At 42.7% G+C, this 22,220-nt stretch overlaps 3 non-coding genes across 3 annotated transcripts; all 3 read left to right on the forward strand.

Annotated features, from left to right (window-relative positions):
- The first annotated feature begins 19,967 nt into the window (after positions 1–19,967).
- Positions 19,968–20,039, forward strand: TRNAP-CGG (transfer RNA proline (anticodon CGG)). Its single transcript has one exon. It is a non-coding gene; the product is annotated as a tRNA-Pro (tRNA).
- A 1,972-nt stretch (positions 20,040–22,011) lies between these two features.
- Positions 22,012–22,083, forward strand: TRNAP-UGG (transfer RNA proline (anticodon UGG)). Its single transcript has one exon. It is a non-coding gene; the product is annotated as a tRNA-Pro (tRNA).
- A 65-nt stretch (positions 22,084–22,148) lies between these two features.
- On the forward strand, positions 22,149–22,220 carry TRNAP-AGG (transfer RNA proline (anticodon AGG)). The gene has a single exon. It is a non-coding gene; the product is annotated as a tRNA-Pro (tRNA).

The raw sequence follows: 22,220 nt of genomic DNA on the forward strand, positions 1-22,220 counted from the left end.
TTCGGAGCTTGTAAAGATGGAAGTTGAAGCGGGGTCAGCTACAAAGGCCCCAAGGTTGCTGAAAGGAACCGATTTTGTCGCGTGGAAGGATCGGTTCATACAATACGTTAAGTACCAGGATGCGAAGATGTGGGTATGCATCCAAGATGGATATATTCCACCAGTCATGGAGTATGAGGGTCGAGACCAAATCAAGAAATACAGTAAAATGGAAGAGGAGGAGAAAAAGATGTATGAAGCCGAGAGCAAGGCTCATGCTGCAATCACAATGGCTCTTCCACGGGAGATCCTCCATACGTTCAGAAAGTATACATCAGCTAGAGAGCTTTGGGAAGCTCTTGAGAACAGATTTGAGGGAAATGTAGGTATTCGAGCGTCAAAGATAAAGTTGCTAAAACTCAATTTTCAGTCTTTAAGTACTTAAAGAACGAATCTCTTGATGATATTATCACTCGATATTATCATCTAATGACTGAATTGAGTAACTACTCCATTTCCTACCGAGAAGAAGAGATTGTGGAAAAGCTTCTCGATGCCCTCCCACCAAAATGGGAGATGTATACTGTACTGATGAAGGAAGACAAGGACTTCCCTACTTATGATCTTGAAACCACTGTCAACAAGCTCAGAACTTTTGAGCTTAATATGGTGAGAAAAGAAACATCTATGGATCAGGTTCAAGCTCCAGGCATGTACGGTGCTAAAGTAAACTCCAATACAAGTTCAAAGACTGATTCTGCCGCCTACTACTCGAAGGGTGAGTCGGGTGCCAATTCTTCACAGGAGGGGCATGTGTCAGTAAACTCAAATGGGGATGTTTGCTTTGTTGCGGGTGGATCAAGTGGTACTCAACAGACAGCAAGCAAGAGTATTGGATCTTCAAGTTCCTCAAGCAATAATTACTCTAAGATGCCAATGAGCGTCAAATCTGCTGAAGAGCAGTTTGGCCTCTATGCTTCGTTTATTGCTTCATATGAAAACTATATTCAAGGAAAGGTGGTTGATCCTGCGATGCTAGATGAAGACTATGACCAGATCGATGCTGATGATCTGGAGGAAATGGATTTACAATGGCAAATGGCCATGATAGTGAGGAGAGTGAAGAAGTTTATGAGAAAGACGGGGAGAAAGTTTGTTGGTGGCAGGCCAGGGTTCGACAAGTCTAAGGTGAGGTGCTATAACTGTCAACAAAACGGGCACTTTGCCAAAGAGTGCAGAAACGAGCGAGTTGAACGTGGTCAGGGCCGGTCTGCACAGCACACTGGGAGTAGTAAAGAAGTCAATGCCATGATGTCCAGAGAAGCAGGTGAATACAACTGGAACCTGCATTCGAATGAAACTAGTGAACAGGCAAATATGGCTAAGGTTGAGAATGAAGAATGTGAGAAGATTAACGGAGAAGAGAAAGCTACTGGTAAGGAAAAAGCTTTCATGGCAGATAACAATGATCAACTCTCCGAGGTAAGTTCTAAATCTATTTGTACTAAATGTGAGAATTTGTCTGAGCAACTTGCTACCATAACTGATCAGTATGTTCGTTTAGATGCTGAATTTAAAACTTTTAAAGAAGATCATCACTTCATGAAAGCAAGAGAAAACAGTTACAAAGTTAAAATAAAAGCATGTGAAAAAGATGTTAAAAGCTTAAAAACAAAACTTGCTGAAAAAATTGAAGTAATTGATCTAAGTTATGAGGTTTTAGAAGAAAAGACTAAACTGATTGCTGAACGAGAAAAGCAGATTGCTGACCACCAGGTGAAAGTGGTGGAACTGAACCGAAAACTTGAGCAGTTCAGAAATTCCTCAGCTATTCTTGATCACCTTGTTAGTGATCAAGGTACCTCTACAAAGAGAGGAGGAATTGGTTATCACGAGGTTCCACCACCTTATAACCACAATTACACTTTTAACCCTAGTGTTCAGAAATCTGTTGATTTTGAAGTTCCTCAGACAGTTCCAATCAAGGTTACGAGTAAAGAACCAAGTGTTAGTAGTGGCGAAACGAGTTCGCCTGTTTCAAGTGAGAAAATTTCTGTTACGAGTCCAGTCTCATCGGATTCGGATAAGTTGTCCGAATCGGGTAAGACAAAAGAGAAGGTAGTGTTACCCACTGGTGGAGAAAAAGATAAAACTTATAAAAAGAGTACTTCACTCAACCCGTACGTCCCACCTTATGTGAGACGAACGGCCGGTAACACAGCCTCTACATCCAAAACAACCTTTGAAAAGATAATGGAGCATAGGTGTTGTTTTAGGTGTAATAAGTTAGGACATCTTGTTGCAGATTGCCCTCTGACGCCGAAATTCAGAGGTGTAAGGCCTATTAAAACTGAGCATAAGTCTAATGGTAATTTTAATATTGTTAAAAATGAAAACCCTTCAAAGTTCCGAAATGTAACTAATTCAGGTTTTCACAGAAACAAACCTCAGTTTTACAATACTAATCACCAAACCGTAAGATATAATACTGTCAATACACATAGGTTTGGAAGGCCTCACACTCAATTTCCAAGGAGATTTCCTAATAGGACTGACAGGAATTATCCAAATGCTAACTTTGGAAAGCAGAAGTACGGGATGTATAGATCCAAGACCAATTGGTCTTGGGTCCCTAGATTCTAATCCTTTGCTTTATTGTGCAGGAACAGTTGAACAGTGTGACAATCGCCAATTCCAGGTTAACCTCGTTAACTCAACTCCGTTAATTCAAACTTTAAGATCGTTGAATCTATAACGCATACTTCATTACATTTAAACTAGGGTTTAAATGACGCTTAACACTTACTACATGTGTAGTAGTCTTTCGGGATTTGCACCGAAACGCAAACGATCGAGGAATAAACGAAGCACACTAAAACACTAATGATGTTATAACTATGTGTTAGGATTATGTGTTATATCACTGTCATGATTATGTGTTATATTATTGTAATGATTATGTGCAAGTTAGGATAGAATGTTCTAGAAAAACAACACTTGAAAGTAGAAGGACTAGAGTGTAACTTGTTTGCTTATAAATATATCCTAAACTAAACCCTAACTTATTATTATTATCCTAAACCTAAATCCCGATCGGCTCTCTCTCCCTCTCTTGATCCACGGCTGCCGTCCACCACCACACACACATACACATCAAATCAAGAGATTAATCCAAGAACTAGGTGCTAGGAAGGTATACTTGATCATCTCTTACCTCTTTGATTGTTTAATTTGATGTTTGATGGGTTATGTGAAAACCCTAAATCGGCCGATTATTGCATGAATATGATTGTTAGGATTCTTGTTAGTTGGATAATAGATTAATAACTAGATTGATATTGATACATGATTGATTGTTGTTCTTGATTTGAATTAAAACACAAACCCTAATCTTGTATGTATGGTGTGATTGATATGCATGGATAGTAGTTATAGTGTCTAGAGGGTTATATGGATGCATGATAGTTCATAGGTTGTGATTATGTTGAGTTTTGATGTGAACAGATTCTGGACAGAATGTATATACGATGTTTAACGGACTGTAACGAAGTGTAAACGTGAAAATTGATTGAGATTGTGGGTACTGCAGTAAACTAGGTTGAGTCTAGTTTCTATGAAGTATAAATTCGTAATTTTTGGATAAGTGGAAGTATACTTTTATGATTTTACAAAAACGTGATGCAAAGCTGAGCTGTTAGACCTGCTGTTAGGTTATGTTGTAAATGTTATATCTCATGAACCACGAGACCAATTGGGTTGGTTCCACTTCTGGAAGTTGACTCACTGAGTTAGGAACCAAACCCAAGTGGTCTTGCATTTATTGGATTTTTCGTTTAACGGGAATTGCAAATAACATTCTGATGTGCATGAATCTGACTGATATAAGTTAGCTGTAATGTTTTGATCATTATGAACAATCTATATGGAATAAAAATAAGATAAAAGATGTTCTGGAAACCTAAGATATGTATGCTCCTGTGGTAATTTTTGGTGAATTAATTGAGACGTTATAATGGGTAAACTAGTGCAATCTTTCAAGTAGAAATTCTGTCATAACGAAACTAGCTGCTGATTTGTATAGGAATGCATGAAATATGATAGTTTTTATATAATTGTTGTATTTTGACCAAAATACCCTTGCGGGGAATAGTTGCTAGTTGATTGCCATGAATTGACCAAATTGCCCTTATGGGGAATAATGGTTAGTTAGTCTTTGTTTGTTGACCAAAATGCCCTTACGGGAATAATTGCTAATAAGTATGTTATTAATACCTGACACGAAAGTAATTGCTCACTCATGTATCGTATCACAATTGTACTTGTTCAAGTCACACACGATTCACAAACGAAACACGAAACATGTTACGTGCATAGGTATTATGTGCCGAGTCTAGAGACTCGTTAAATGTTCCGCTACTTAGAAAATCTCTTTGTTATTTTAGAACGCTAGAGAGTTTTCTACGACGCGCATCACTTGGTGATCTAGATCGGATATTCTTCGCAAACAGTGAGTTCACTTACCCCACTCTTAAACTGTTTTCAAACGTTTTTCACTTGGGGGAGATAACATACTCCGATAAACATATTTTCTGAGATAAACGCATATGAAAGATTTTGTTATAAATTATATATCACTTGTAAAGGATAAGCGGCAAACATAACATTTGAAGTCCCACACATCGGACCGGTTAATATTTGGAATAGCGAGTCACTTTTGGGTAGTACTACTGGGTTTGACAAACCCCACCCGACGCTAAGCTCAACTGGAGGTTGAGTGGGTGTAAATTTTGGCTAACACTTACCATGGTCTGGAGGACCTGGTGACGGGCACTTGATAAACAGTCAGCTTCGGTCGCGAACCACTTAGCGATACTTGTTGTATAGATTAGCTACCTATCGATATATAATTTGACATAACACTATCTGGTAATGCAAAACACTTAAACGCTGTAACGTGGTTACACACTTAAACGCTGTAACGTGGTTACACACTTAAACGCTGTAACGTGGTTACACACTTAAACGCTGTAACGTGGTTACACACTTAAACGCTGTAACGTGGTTACACACTCAAACGTCGTAACGGGGTTACGCAACATTTAAACGTCGTAACGAGGTTACGCAAAACGCTAAACGATTTATCTTATTTTACTTGTGAACTCACCAACCTTGTGTTGACACTTTTAGTATGTTATTCTCAGGTAGCCGAGGCGGGCGCGCGGTTTAGGAGCATGCATTAATGAAAACACTTTTATTCTGGAAACTTAATTTTAACAGTTACATTTGGTTTTAAGTCGTCCTGCGTGACGCAACTTTTGAATTAAGGTTTTACGCTTCCGCACTTACTTTCATTTAAACGTTTTTTTTGGTTTGGTTATAACTAATGATTCCGATCCTGCCAGTTCACACCCTCTGACGGTAAAACTCCGTTAGTGGATTTTGAGGGTGTGACAGATTGGCATCAGAGCCATTGGTTATAGCGAACTAGAAACTGCATGCATACTAGACTATAACCGCGACGACCCATTAGTTATAATGATACGCACTGCATAGGTTTGTGTAGTCTTGAAATCTTATTTCTTTACCTCCTTTACTCATACGCGCGCATATACCCGGCCTACCTGTAGAAATGTCGACGCCACCCTCATCATCATCCGATTCGATGACGCATGCTCACGGGAAGGAACCGCAGTTACCTACTGCCTCGCCACCCCGCGTAGTCCCGGAACTCGAAGCTCCTGCACCGAAGAGGTACCGCCTATCCGGAGGCTTGCATGACAACGACGTTAGCTGGGAATGGTACCCCAACATGATCAGACGTATGGTCTACCGTGAACAAGTTCCCCCATTGCCTCACCCGAACCACCCTGCTTACCCTAACACTCTACCACCTATAACCGAACCTGTAGAGCGAGTTCTCGCAGCTGTCGTTTCTTGTTTGGAGCGTGATGTGGGTTACATGCGCTACACTAGAGAAAATGTTGCCAGACTGTTTAAAGATGGAACCGAGACTCAGGAGGAGATTGCCCGCATGGCAGCGGCAATGAAAGAAATGCAAGAGACTAGTGAGCAACAAACCAAGGTTATGATGAAGATACAAGCCGAGATGATAGACTTGCAAGAGCAACTCCAAGAAGCAAGGACCCGAACCGAAATAGCATTAGAACGTTGCGATATCCTACAAATGCAACTTGCCCAGAACGTAGCAGAACCTGAGGCAGAGCCCGAGGCAGAGCCTGATGTAGAACCTGAAGAAGATCCCGAAGAGGAGCCTGAGGAGGATCCCGAGGAAGATCCCGAGGAGGATCCCGAGGAAGATCCCGAGGAGGAACCCGAAGAAGAACCGGAGGAGGAACCGGCTGAGGAGGAGGCACATTCAGAGGTGTCCTCAGATGACGACATTTAGTGATGATGACACTTAGATGGAGGGGTTGTCTCCATCCGAACTATTATTTTTCTATGATTTTAAGGATTGATTGGAAATACTTTGTAGCGAATACAATGGTTTTAATCATGAATTTTTAATTAGACTAATAAGTGGTTGTGATGTGATGTTGTTTTTTTTTTTTCTTACCTATCTTTTATTGCATGTATGGTGTGTTGTATATGAAAGAAAAATTCACGTTTTATACTATGATTCTAGGAAATGGCCGGAAGAAACGCTGGACGAGGACGTGGTAACATCAGCATGACTGCAGCTGAACTCCAAACCCTGCTGAATGACCATGTTGCTGCCGCTTTAGCTGCACACGTTCAAAATCAAACAGGAGGTCCGAATGGAACATGTACCTTCAAGAACTACTTAGACTGCAAGCCCAGTACGTTTAAGGGCACTGAGGGAGCTATAGGCTTCCTGCGTTGGGCTGAGAAGGCCGAGTCGGCCTTTGAGATGTGTAATTGTCCCCCTGCCAGTAGGGTCAAATTCGCTGCTGGGACACTTGAGGATTCCGCCCTCACTTGGTGGAATTCGAACGTCCAGATCCTTGGATTGGAACTGGCTAACGCGATGAACTGGGAGGAGTTCAAAAACATGATGCGAGAGGAGTACTGTCCGAGGGAAGAAATTTCGAAGTTAGAGTCGGAGTTTTGGTCGTTGAAAATGGTGGGTTCAGAGATTGAAGCCTACACTACTCGTTCGCACGAGTTGGCAGTGATGTGTCCGCGAATGGTGGATCCGCCGAGCAAGAGAATAGAGATGTACATTGATGGGTTAGCACCACAGATTCAGGGTATGGTGACGTCTTCCAGACCAGCCACGATCCAACAAGCGATCCGTTTGGCTCACAAACTGACGGATCAGGCTGTGACCCAGGGTGCGTTACCACCGAGGGGTTCGACTGTTAAAGCCCGTGACAACCCGAGTAATGACCACGTCAGCAACAGTAACAACAACAGCAACCCGAACAGCGGGAAGAGAAAGTTTGACAACACCAGATCTTCATCCTCAAACCTCCCACCGCAACACCACTACCGTAAGCCCGAATTTACTCGGAGTTTCAACACTCAGAATCACAACAACAACAACAACGGTAGCGGGCAGGTTTCGAGCGGATATGTTGGGAAATATCCAAAGTGCAACAGGTGCAACTTTCATCATGTTGGTCAGTGTGACCGTGTCAAGTGTCAAAGATGCGGAAAGATAGGTCACCAAGCGAAGGAATGTAGAGGAGACCTAGCGGCGAAGGGTGCTCCTAAGCCACCGATGACGACTAAGGGATGTTTTGAATGTGGACAGGAAGGTCATTTCCGGAAGGATTGCCCCAAGCTGAAACATAATGACAACAATGGGGGCAATGGAAGTGGCAGTAACGGTGGAGGAAATGGCAAAGGAAGAGCGTTTGTGATTGGATCGGGTCAAGCCCGCAGAGATCCGCATGTGGTGTCTGGTAAGTTCCCTGTAAACGATTGTTTTGCTTCTGTTTTGTTTGACACTGGAGCTGATAGGAGTTTTGTGTCAAAGGCCTTTAGCCAACTTTTAAACCTTACTCCAACCCCGTTAGACGCTAAGTTTCCTGTTGAATTAGCTAACGGTAAAACTGTAATAACAACTCATATACTTGCGGGATGTAAGTTGAAACTGTCAGGTCATGTCTTTGATATCGACCTTATTCCTTTTACGCTTAGTAGTTTCGATGTCGTTGTCGGCATGGACTGGTTATCCGAGAACCGAGCGGAGATTATATGCCATGATAAGATAGTCCATATTACCACCCCTTCCGGCGAAATCATTTCGGTCCGAGGCGAGAGAAGCGGCATGACCACCAGCGTCATTACCCTTATGAAGGCACAGAAGTATTTACGAAAGGGTCATCCGGCAGTTTTGGCGCAGATTGTTGAGAAACCCGCGGAGGAGAAACGAATTGAAGACATACCGGTTGTGCGAGACTTTCCGGAAGTTTTCCCGGAGGATTTACCTGGACTCCCTCCTATTCGTCAAGTCGAATTTCAGATCAAAGTTGACACCCGGTGCAGCACCCATAGCACGAGCCCCGTATCGGCTCGCACCGGCGGAACTTCAGGAGTTGTCCACCCAGTTGCAAGATTTGTTGGATAAAGGTTTTATCCGACCTAGCTCATCGCCATGGGGAGCCCCTGTCTTGTTTGTCCGAAAGAAAGACGGGACTTTCCGAATGTGCATCGACTACCGGGAGTTGAACAAAGTGACGGTCAAGAACCGTTATCCTTTACCCCGAATTGATGATTTGTTTGACCAGCTTCAGGGATCGAGTTACTACTCGAAGATCGATCTACGATCCGGTTATCACCAGCTGAGAGTGCGCGAAGAAGATATTTCAAAAACGGCTTTCAGAACACGGTATGGTCACTACGAGTTTTCGGTTATGCCTTTTGGCCTAACCAACGCACCAGCCGTATTTATGGATCTCATGAATCGAGTATGCAAGGCGTACCTCGACAAGTTTGTGATTGTTTTCATTGATGATATTCTCGTCTACTCCAAGAACGAGACTGACCACGAAGAGCATTTAAGGATAATTCTGGAACTACTGAAGAAGGAACAACTGTATGCTAAACTCTCGAAATGTGAATTTTGGCTTCGCGAGGTTCACTTCTTAGGACATGTGATCAACGAGAATGGTATCCATGTCGATCCCGGTAAGGTAGAGGCCATCAAAAACTGGGAAGCACCTAAGACTCCGACTGAGGTGCGACAATTCCTAGGATTGGCCGGCTACTATCGGCGTTTCATCGAGGGATTTTCAAAGATTGCTCAACCCCTCACCGCTTTGACTCACAAGGGCACTAAGTACAACTGGGGTGACGCGCAAGAAACCGCTTTTCAACTGTTGAAAACCAAGCTTTGTAGCGCCCCTATTTTAGCTCTCCCCGAGGGAACGGAAAACTTTGAGGTACACTGTGACGCATCTATACAAGGTCTCGGTTGTGTGCTGATGCAACTCGAGAAGGTTATAGCCTACGCCTCTAGACAACTACGGGTTCACGAGAAGAACTACACGACCCACGATTTGGAACTCGGAGCTGTAGTGTTTGCTCTAAAGATATGGAGGCATTACTTGTACGGTACCAAGTTTACCATTTACACCGACCACAAGAGTCTCCAACATATCTACGATCAGAAAGAGCTGAACATGCGACAGCGTCGTTGGGTCGAGCTGCTTAAAGATTATGATTGTGCCATCAAGTACCACCCTGGCAAGGCCAATGTGGTGGCCGACGCCCTCAGCAGGAAAGAAACAGATAAACCCAGACGAGTGAGAGCATTGCAACTCACGATTCATGCCAGCTTACCCGATCAGATTCGCGATGCGCAACTGGAAGCTTTGAAAGATGATAATCTTCCATCGAACTCATGCGGGGCATGAGCAAGCAACTTGAAACCAGATCGGACGGGGTCCGATATTTTGAGAACCGGATTTGGGTTCCACGATACGGAGAGTTGAGAACTCTAGTGATGGACGAAGCTCACAAGTCCCGATATTCTATCCACCCTGGCTCAGATAAAATGTATCATGATTTAAAGGAACTTTACTGGTGGCCGAACATGAAAGCCGACATTGCCACCTACGTGAGCAAATGCTTGACTTGTGCCAGAGTCAAGATAGAATACCAGAAACCATCTGGTCTACTGCAACAACCGGAACTCCCAATGTGGAAATGGGAACAAATCTCAATGGACTTTATTACGGGTTTGCCTAAGACACCGACGGGATGCGATACCATCTGGGTGATCGTTGACCGATTGACTAAATCGGCACACTTCTTAGCAATTAAAGAAACAGACAAAATGGAAAGACTGACTCGTGTCTACATGAAGGAAGTAGTGTCGAGACACGGAGTGCCTGTCTCGATCATTTCCGATCGAGATTCTCGTTTTACCTCACACTTTTGGAAGTCGCTGCAAAGCGCACTGGGCACACGTCTTGATATGAGTACCGCATACCATCCTCAGACGGATGGGCAAAGTGAACGGACTATCCAGACCCTGGAGGATATGTTGCGTGCATGCGTCTTAGATTTCGGAAAAAGTTGGGAACCCCACTTACCCTTGGTAGAGTTTTCGTATAATAACAGCTACCACGCAAGTATTAAGGCAGCGCCGTTTGAAGCGCTGTACGGACGGAAGTGTCGATCACCACTCTGCTGGGCAGAGGTGGGTGATAGCCAAATCACTGGTCCGGAACTGGTACTCGAAACCTCGGAAAAGATTGTTCAAATCCGAAATCGCATGGCAGCAGCACGAGATCGCCAAAAGAGTTACGCCGACAAGCGCCGAAAACCTCTCGAATTTCAAGTGAACGATCGGGTGTTACTCAAAGTCTCACCTTGGAAAGGTGTGGTTCGCTTTGGTAAGCGAAACAAACTCAACCCACGGTATGTTGGTCCGTACCGGATAACTGAGCGCATTGGTCCGGTGGCGTACCGACTGGATCTACCAACAGAACTCAGTGGCGTACACGATGTATTCCACGTATCAAATTTGAAGAAATGCCTATCTGATGAAACCCAAGTAGTCCCTTTGGAGGAACTACAAGTCGATGAACAGTTACGGTTCATTGAGGAACCAGTCGAGGTTTTGGATTGGGAAACCAAAACGCTCAAACGCAGCAAAATTTCAATTGTTAAAGTTCGTTGGAACTCGAGACGTGGACCGGAGTTCACATGGGAACGCGAGGATCACATGATGAAAAAGTATCCTCACCTTTTCGAAGGGCTAACCAAACACCGAAAACCGCGAAACCCGGCAAACCGTCAAACATCACCGGAGGTATGAACTAAATTTCGGGACGAAATTTCTTTCTACTAGGGGATGATATGACAAACTGAAAATCTTTCTTACTTTTTTTCAGGCTCTCATCACGACTTGACTCAAATTTTCGGGACGAAAATTCTTTAACATGGGAATGATGTGACAATCGCCAATTCCAGGTTAACCTCGTTAACTCAACTCCGTTAATTCAAACTTTAAGATCGTTGAATCTATAACGCATACTTCATTACATTTAAACTAGGGTTTAAATGACGCTTAACACTTACTACATGTGTAGTAGTCTTTCGGGATTTGCACCGAAACGCAAACGATCGAGGAATAAACGAAGCACACTAAAACACTAATGATGTGATAACTATGTGTTAGGATTATGTGTTATATCATTGTCATGATTATGTGTTATATTATTGTCATGATTATGTGCAAGTTAGGATAGAATGTTCTAGAAAAACAACACTTGAAAGTAGAAGGACTAGAGTGTAACTTGTTTGCTTATAAATATATCCTAAACTAAACCCTAACTTATTATTATTATCCTAAACCTAAATCCCGATCGGCTCTCTCTCCCTCTCTTGATCCACGGCTGCCGTCCACCACCACACACACATACACATCAAATCAAGAGATTAATCCAAGAACTAGGTGCTAGGAAGGTATACTTGATCATCTCTTACCTCTTTGATTGTTTAATTTGATGTTTGATGGGTTATGTGAAAACCCTAAATCGGCCGATTATTGCATGAATATGATTGTTAGGATTCTTGTTAGTTGGATAATAGATTAATAACTAGATTGATATTGATACATGATTGATTGTTGTTCTTGATTTGAATTAAAACACAAACCCTAATCTTGTATGTATGGTGTGATTGATATGCATGGATAGTAGTTATAGTGTCTAGAGGGTTATATGGATGCATGATAGTTCATAGGTTGTGATTATGTTGAGTTTTGATGTGAACAGATTCTGGACAGAATGTATATACGATGTTTAACTGACTGTAACGAAGTGTAAACGTGAAAATTGATTGAGATTGTGGGTACTGCAGTAAACTAGGTTGAGTCTAGTTTCTATGAAGTATAAATTCGTAATTTTTGGATAAGTGGAAGTATACTTTTATGATTTTACAAAAACGTGATGCAAAGCTGAGCTGTTAGACCTGCTGTTAGGTTATGTTGTAAATGTTATATCTCATGAACCACGAGACCAATTGGGTTGGTTCCACTTCTGGAAGTTGACTCACTGAGTTAGGAACCAAACCCAAGTAGTCTTGCAATTATTGGATTTTTCGTTTAACGGGAATTGCAAATAACATTCTGATGTGCATGAATCTGACTGATATAAGTTAGCTGTAATGTTTTGATCATTATGAACAATCTATATGGAATAAAAATAAGATAAAAGATGTTCTGGAAACCTAAGATATGTATGCTCCTGTGGTAATTTTTGGTGAATTAATTGAGACGTTATAATGGGTAAACTAGTGCAATCTTTCAAGTAGAAATTCTGTCATAACGAAACTAGCTGCTGAGTTGTATAGGAATGCATGAAATATGATAGTTTTTATATAATTGTTGTATTTTGACCAAAATACCCTTGCGGGGAATAGTTGCTAGTTGATTGCCATGAATTGACCAAATTGCCCTTATGGGGAATAATGGTTAGTTAGTCTTTGTTTGTTGACCAAAATGCCCTTACGGGAATAATTGCTAATAAGTATGTTATTAATACGTGACACGAAAGTAATTGCTCACTCATGTATCGTATCACAATTGTACTTGTTCAAGTCACACACGATTCACAAACGAAACACGAAACATGTTACGTGCATAGGTATTATGTGCCGAGTCTAGAGACTCGTTAAATGTTCCGCTACTTAGAAAATCTCTTTGTTATTTTAGAACGCTAGAGAGTTTTCTACGACGCGCATCACTTGGTGATCTAGATCGGATATTCTTCGCAAACAGTGAGTTCACTTACCCCACTCTTAAACTGTTTTCAAACGTTTTTCACTTGGGGGAGATAACATACTCCGATAAACATATTTTCTGAGATAAACGCATATGAAAGATTTTGTTATAAATTATATATCACTTGTAAAGGCTAAGCGGCATACATAACATTTGAAGTCCCACACATCGGACCGGTTAATATTTGGAATAGCGAGTCACTTTTGGGTAGTACTACTGGGTTTGACAAACCCCACCCGACGCTAAGCTCAACTGGAGGTTGAGTGGGTGTAAATTTTGGCTAACACTTACCATGGTCTGGAGGACCTGGTGACGGGCACTTGATAAACAGTCAGCTTCGGTCGCGAACCACTTAGCGATACTTGTTGTATAGATTAGCTACCTATCGATATATAATTTGACATAACACTATCTGGTAATGCAAAACACTTAAACGCTGTAACGTGGTTACACACTTAAACGCTGTAACGTGGTTACACACTTAAACGCTGTAACGTGGTTACACACTCAAACGTCGTAACGGGGTTACGCAACATTTAAACGTCGTAACGAGGTTACGCAAAACGCTAAACGATTTATCTTATTTTACTTGTGAACTCACCAACCTTGTGTTGACACTTTTAGTATGTTATTCTCAGGTAGCCGAGGCGGGCGCGCGGTTTAGGAGCATGCATTAATGAAAACACTTTTATTCTGCAAACTTAATTTTAACAGTTACATTTGGTTTTAAGTCGTCCTGCGTGACGCAACTTTTGAATTAAGGTTTTACGCTTCCGCACTTACTTTCATTTAAACGTTTTTCTTTGGTTTGGTTATAACTAATGATTCCGATCCTGCCAGTTCACACCCTCTGACGGTAAAACTCCGTTAGTGGATTTTGAGGGTGTGACACCTCTGGTCCAAGATCTCCTGGAGCTTTTTGGCGTCTTCCATCGCCAAGGCATCATGAGCCTGCTGGAGAGCCTCTAATTTGGCTTTAAGCTCTTCATTCTCCACGCGTAGAGGCTCAGCAACAGCTTCAGCCTTGGTGGCCCTCTCGGTTGCGTTCCTTGCAGTTTCCTTAGCCAGCCGAAGCTGTTCATGAACAGCTTGGGCAGCCTTGGAACGGGCCTCGAGTCGAGCCTGAACTTCAACCTCGAGGGCCTTGAAGGCCTTCTCCTTCTCCGCAGCCACTGCGGTAAGTTTTTGGTTCTCCTCCCGGACAGCCCGCGCCTGAGCTACTTCTTTAACGCGAGCTGCTTTTAACTTGTCGTTTTCACGACAAAGCAGCTCAACGCGCGGCTGCATCCGGGCCAGGAGAACCCGAAGCTCATTGGTTAGCCTACCCTCCTGGTAGCTAGCCATGGCTTCCCCCAACGCACCACTAGGAGCAGCGTGACGAGCCCATTCCACGCACTCCACAGGGGTGCGAAGGGTTGTTCCTCGGCGAATGTTCCATCGTGGAACATACACTTCATTGGAATCCGACACTGCAAAAAACATAAAGCAGTTAGGAAAATATGATAAGAAAAATATATATAAAATGGGCCAAAAGAACCCATCACCTGAACCCAAGGGAAATCCATCCAAGAGGTCAGGCAGATGGGAAGGTGGCAGAGATTGGCGAGAAGCCCCATGCGTACCTGATGGATACGCCGTCGTTGCCGATGACGGGGGCATGGTAGCAGCCGCCGCGGTCGCCGCCGCGGAATCCGCAGCAATAGTAACCGCCGGCTCGGTAAAAGATGCTGTAAAAATAGCACTCACAGCCGGCGGTGACGTCATCACAGCTGGAACAGTCGGCTCAAAGGAGTGAGCAACTGAACCAGCGGAAGCAGGCGCAGGCGCAGCCGCCTGGGTCGTCGCCTCAGGTAGGCTGACCGGGCCTACCGTCATTGGCGGGGAGGTACCACTCTGCGCTCCACCCTGGAATGCGTCAACATCCACGCCTGCACAAAGAAGATAAGTGAAATGATATTAAGCTATGAAGATAAAAGATAAAGGAAGTTGTACTTACGGGTTTTCTTGAGCCTAAAGGTACGGAGAGGCGGGGACGAACCCGATGGAGCCGGCCTCTTTGCGGCACTCACCGTCGTCTTCTTGGGCTCTCCGGAGGTGACAGTCGCAACCTCCGGAGCGGTGGTCTTATCACCACCGGGATTCCCCGCCACCTCTTCGCTCTCGGTCTCCGAATCAGACCGAGGCGCTGGATCGGCAGTGGAGGCCACCTTCTCCTTCCCCTTCCCGCCGGCAGCCTTCTTCTTCCGCACCAACGGAGGACCATCTGCGGATTCCTCATCAGAACATACGATTAGAGGAATTCCAGCAGAGGTTTCAACATTGAGGGGTCGAGGGTCGAATAGCGCCTTACCTGGCCGACGGGCGCTAAGGATCTCATGGCCTAGCGGATAGACCTCCACGAACCGATCCGCCGTTTGTTCTAGGATGGGCAACTCGTTCTCTTCTAGAGCGCGAGTACCCATCCGAGCGGGACCGTCAGCCTCCCGCGGGTTTAGGAGCTACTGCAAGTCGTTCCCCTCTGAAATAAACAGGGAAAAAAAAAGTTAGAAGAGATTCTAAATAAGCAAAAAGAAACAAAGCATACCGTAAGGAACAGAGTTCGAACCGTATTCGAGGACGATTGGGATCTTATGCGCATCCGCAGCCTTCCACACCCGGCTCATCCCCAGCATCACCATCCCGGACTCCGCAAACCGGTAAACCGGAGATTGGACTCGGGATATCTTCGAAAACCATTCCGCCTCCTCGTAGTTGGAGGCGTGAAGGCTGGGAAGTACTTGCCCGTTCTTAAATTTCATGGCAAGGGGGATGGCGCGAGTGGAGAGGTAGAAGAACTCCCTCTTCCACGAACGAAGACTGCGCTCGGTTGCGCAAATCTTCAAACCCTTGATCTGGGTTATCAACGTGTACCACCCCTGGATGCACCTCCAAGTGTAGAAGGTCATCAGGCGGTCAACATAGGGCTCAATGCCCAAAATCCGGCACACCCACTCGAAGTGGCGAATCTTGGCGATCGCCATGGGGTGCAACTCGGTCAAATGAACACCGTGCCTCTCAAGGACACGGTAAACAAACTTTGTCAATGGGAACCTAAGATTCCCATAAACAAAGAATGCAGCATAAACCCCGATCTTGCCTCTGGGGGCATCGTACACCGTCTGATGGGGTTCAGGAAACTCAGGCTCGAGAGACTCGAGCATGAACTTCCTGACGACGTACCGATACAGATCGCCAGGCAGAGCACACTGGCACTCGCCAGCAGTACTCTTGTCATCGGCTGTAGATTCGAAATCACGAGACGACATCTTGTAAAAGAAGAAGAAAACGATTTCGGGAGAATGCTTGCCTGAAAAGGTGAGTATTCGCCGGAAATCGCTTAGAAGATGAAGAGAAGAGTGAAAGTGTGGATTACAAAGAACCCTCTCCCCCTTTATATACTAATCGCAATTAATGCGATGAAATTAATGCGGAAGAGAGAGAAAACGAAGGTGCAATGAAACTATGACACGTGGCAACAAGCAAGCTGGCAACAGCTGTTGATAGGACGCATACCATTAATTTCGCGGCCACGCGCCCGAAAAATCGCGCCCACGCGCCTGAAAAAGCGTCTGGAATGACCATGTACTGTCACGTCACCATAACTTCCTGCACGTCCTGACACAGTCAGAAGAAACCGTCGCACGACGTTTCAGAGGTTTGGACTGTTCTTATCTTTCCACCAACTCTTCGAATTTCAAAATTCAAAATTCAAAAATGTTAAAAAGTAAGCGGGAAAATACCTCTTACCTTGGCAAACAAGTAACCGTAAGACGGATGCGGGTAAGGTGTTAAGGCAAAACCCTTCACATACCTAGCACCCGCAGGGAATTGAAGCCAAGAAAACCTTGGCAAACAAGTAACCGTAAGACGGATGCGGGTACAGTGTTAAGGCAAAACCCTTCACATACCTAACACCCGCAGGGAATTGAAGCCAAGTAAACCTTGGCAAACAAGTAACCGTAAGACGGATGCGGGTACAGTGTTAAGGCAAAACCCTTCACATACCTAGCACCCGCAGGGAATTGAAGCCAAGAAAACCTTGGCAAACAAGTAACCGTAAGACGGATGCGGGTACAGTGTTAAGGAAAAACCCTTCACATACCTAGCACCCGCAGGGAATTGAAGCCAAGTATACCTCGGCAACCAAGTAACTATAAGACGGGTGCGGGTACAGTGTAAAGGCAAAACCCTTCACATACTTAGCACCCGCAGGAATTGACGCCAGGAATACGTTGGAAGTAAAGTAACCGTAAGACGAGCGCGGGTACAGTGTTAAGGCAAAACCCTTCACATACCTAGCGCTCCGCTGGGAATTGAAACCAAGAAGGATCTTCTGGGCAATGCTTGCGGAAAGGGAAATAACATCCCCGCATAGCGGGAACGTCGAGAACTACGTTGTTTGAAGCTCCAGGATGGAATTGATGGTTTTAACATAATTGATCACTATGTTCAAAACTACCAAAACCTCACGGAGAATCCACACAAGTGGGACTCAACGCTCCTGACTTGCGAGGAGGTTACAGACCTACCCGCATCATACCCAAAGACCAAGCAGGAAACTCGGGAATTTCTGCAAGTGACAAGGACTTCCGCGGGAAGAATCCCCATGGAAAACCTTAAAAAACCCTTTTCAAAAAACCCTTTGCTTAAGTCCAAAAGTTCACCTCACTTTATTAAACACTCATGAGAAGAACATTGGACTGGGGGACTTGAAGAGGTAGGTCCCTGCAGAGCCCAGTTGGACCCACAAGACTCAACTTGAAGAAGAACGTCTGCGCAGAAACCAACTGGATCCGCAGGACCAACCATGCTCAGAGACGTGACGTCCTTACGCGCAGTACGCAAGCTGTTCCCGCAGGAAATGCCTCCCAATGGTGAAGGACTCCACCTGTCCCCGCAGCCACGGATACAAGCCATCAGGGAAGGCCACCCGCGCAGCAAGGCTACACGCACAAGGCACTTAGCTCTCAATCATTCAGTGTCACCTGAAGGAATGAGCAAAGCCGGGAACAATCCCGCACAAGGGCGGGAGGGGGAATACTCCCGCCCAAATAAGCCAGTCCGTACGATACGGGAAGATCTTCTGTACTGTACCTGACGAGGTATGGGAAAAAGATCTGACTAAAGATACGACAGCTTATTGACAACAGTATGGCGAGCAGCATGCTCCTGTACTGTATGTCACTATTAGCCGCTGCCTACTCACCAACTACTGCCATACCACGTGCATAGCCGGCAGTTGGTGGAAAAGGAATAGTACACAGCAGGCCTGGTCACTATCAGCCGCTGCCTACCCACCAACTACCAGCAGGGCACGTGCGTAGGCCACTGTTGGTGGAACAGGAATACTGTAGCAGCCGGCCACACCTCCTTGGAAACCTACCTTCGGCTATAAATACCACAAATGGTATGACCATCTGATCTTATCACATTATAATCATATTATACCTGATATCTGCTCTAGCAATCTCTTAATATACATTTATATTTAAAGAGCAATCTAGTCTGATTCTCACGCCGGAGGGTGGTCACAAGGAGGAACCCCCCCTTCTCAGTGACAAGCTCACGGTGTCTGTTTTGCAGGTTATCAGAAGAATCATCTTCTCTGGGTCTAACCCCTCATGGGAAACATCTATCTAACCCCCAGGTTACTCGTAATCTGCCCGGGGTCCGGTTAGTGTTTCTTCAGCCGGGCTTTTGGTTATGTTGTAATTCACATGTCAAATTTAAACAAAATCTTTGTTTAACCGTTTCCTAATTATTTTGTATCGTTTTTTCTTGTTAATTATATATGCCTCTTTTATGGATTTATTATTTTCTAGATCATTTGTGCGACAGTTTTTCAAATTCCAATTGGAAGTCAAATTATGGTTTTAATGCATGAGTGTTATGGGTCACCTTCCAAATATGGCCCATTTTTTATGCCTATCATTATCTTGAAATGAAATCAATTGCCTTGTGGTGAAGGAAACTCTTGGTAGAGTGATGCAAGGCCAAGTATCCTCTATTTCTGGCCCTTGATTTGAATAGGGTATTGTTAGGGAGTAGAGCTAATTTATGAAGGGCATTTAAGTGCCATATGCCCCAAGTCCAAAGGAAGGGCAGTGACCATTCTTTGTCTTGTGGTATATTGATATATATACTAAATCACATGATACATTATCACATCAAACTAGTTACATAATGGCATAAAGCAAAATAAAACATTTTATGGAGAAAACCATACCCTTTCAAAAGATATGACATTAATACACATAAAGCAAAGAAAGGGGAACATAGCACAAACTAGAAAGGTATATCAATGAGTTACAATCCCATTTAAAGAGTGGCGCATATGAGACAACCACTCATGACCGTGGGCTCTCTAAAACATTGAAATTATAGAGTATCTTTTGACGCTAGGACTTCGTATAATCGTATCATATTTGAATCTACGACTAATGTCCCCTAAAAGTCTAAAACACAAACTATAAAGATTTAAATATACAGCTAGAACATATAACATGTTTCTTGCAAAACCTAAAACACTAACTGTAGCAAATATTTAAGGTGGGTCACATTCACACATGTATACTTGAAACATGAGGTTTTCTCATCATGCTTAACCATTAACATTGATATCTATCGGAATACATACTTACACAAGCCTGCCAATAAAACCAATTTTCAGTTGTCCTTATTATAAAGACTGGACGATTATAATTACGTCCACATACAACAAAGAACAGTTGGGCATTTGGTTTAGTGGTATGATTCTCGCTTCGGGTGCGAGAGGTCCCGTGTTCGATTCTCGGAATGCCCAAGTGGTTTTGAACTTCAAATTTATGTAAAATATTTTGTATTTGAAGTTGTTACTAAGAGAAAAATAAATGAGATGAGCATCACTCCATGTTTAAAAACACACATATCATTGCAATTCTTAGTTTTATTTGTCTTCATATTTTTATACAGTTAAAGCTAGTGTTTTAAATTTGTATAGGGTGGCTAAAGTTAATAAATAAAATTATAAATACAACATATTGCATACGGTCAAACATATATGCACTAAAATCAAAATTATATTGCATACGGTCACTCAAATATATATGCACTAAAATCAACATTTCCTAGAATTAAATGTGTGCTTAAAGATAAGTATAATTAGTTTATCTACTTACTAGCAGACGGCAAAATTAAAAACAATCTAATTTTGAGTAAATAAATATGGTATTTTACCATGACAAGTTGGGCAACATTGGGCCATAAATAGTTAACAACTTCCGGGTTTTTCTACTGGATGGAGCATAGGTGCACTTCCGAACCGGTTTAAATTCGAAATTGAGTCAAAACCTCTAATCAAACCGGTTTGGATGGAACCAGCTTAAAACTGACCTAACTGACCGGATTAGAGCTGGTTTGGAACTTTTACTTTTGGAACAGGTTTGGGGATTAAGCTTTTAAACCGGTTTGCACCATTTGAAAAAAAAAACAACTAAAGAAAGAAAATTTATGACATATTTTGAGGGAAACACCCCCCCCCCCCCCTTTATTAATTGTGTCACCACATTGAACTAAATTGTAAATGTTGACAGGGTTGAAGCTTCATTTGAGAAATAATTTTACAATTTTGAGTTATTCGATGAAGACATGAATTTTGCAACAATTAAAAACTCTTATGAAACTTCTTTTTTTTTTCAGTTACGTTTGAAATTTATCTAGCAAAACAGGGTTAACAATATACACGTCTCAATGAGAAATGTCGAATGCGAGAGCATCCGTATATGGTAAAAATGAGACTACTAAAGATGCTCAGGGTACCACTTGTAATGGTGAACTCATAAGGATATTATAACTAACTTTTAGCAAATTTTATATGTGATGCATTGTTGAATACCGGCATATATGTTAATAACGGCGTATATGTATTAATAGCGTATATGTACATATGCGCTAGGTAGTATAGTTAGCTATATATGGTTAGTTAAGGTATATGTTTTGTCTATGTATATTTGCTTTGTAATCACATTAACACTTAAATGAAAACTATGATTTGAATTGTACATGCATAAGGAATGTTATTGGTTGGTTAAATGGGTTCACAAAGTTGTTGCTCCTTAGCTCAAAATAGTGTATTTGTTTGTTTGTCTATCATTGTTATTATTATTTTTTTTTTTGAAAAAAACTCTGTTTTTACTCATATCCATTTTGGTTAAGGCCATTCAAAATCGAACCCGATATGACTCCATACCAACCTAATTTGCATGTTTTGTTTGGTATTATTACTAGGACCTTTTAGAAAGTGAACCGAGCCTTGCAAACTTTGGCTCAGGCTTGAAGTTAAACGAGTTAGTTAGGCTTGTCTCAAGTCTATATTTCAGCTTAAGCTACTCATTTACTTTTTAAAATTTAATAAAAAAATTATTTTTTTAAATATATGAAAATTTAATAAACAAATTTAATGCTAAAATCTGAACCAAACCAGTGTGCTAATAAGTATACATTAATGTAAAACTTAGCCTTAGATTAACATTGGAAGTCTACTTGGTTATAACTTATAAACAATAAAAATATATTTACTCAATTTAAACGAGTGATCTTAACTTGACCCTCATCTCAGCTCGTTTACAGATGAGCCTTTTAAGTTTTAAACATCCATAAAAGCTACTTTGTAGGTAATTTAGGGATACCCTTTGGCCTTTGTCATGCGTGTAAATCAAGAAACAATGTAAACGATAAACTATATAGTTTGAATTACAATAATAAATTTAAGTAATTGCTAATATCTAATATCAAATGGGCATTTGGTCTAGTGGTATGATTCTCGCTTTGGGTGCGAGAGGTCCCGAGTTCGATTCTCGGAATGCCCCATTATTTTGGTCTCTCTTTTTTTAAATTTTATTGTTAATAATCTATATGAGCATTCAAAACAAATGGGCATTTGGTCTAGTGGTATGATTCTCGCTTAGGGTGCGAGAGGTCCCGAGTTCAATTCTCGGAATGCCCC

This window comes from Bidens hawaiensis, unplaced genomic scaffold (genome assembly GCF_021521415.1).
Source record: "Bidens hawaiensis isolate Kalapana, Puna unplaced genomic scaffold, B.hawaiensis_p1.1 tig00042865_1, whole genome shotgun sequence".
NCBI classification, from domain to species: Eukaryota; Viridiplantae; Streptophyta; class Magnoliopsida; order Asterales; family Asteraceae; genus Bidens; species Bidens hawaiensis.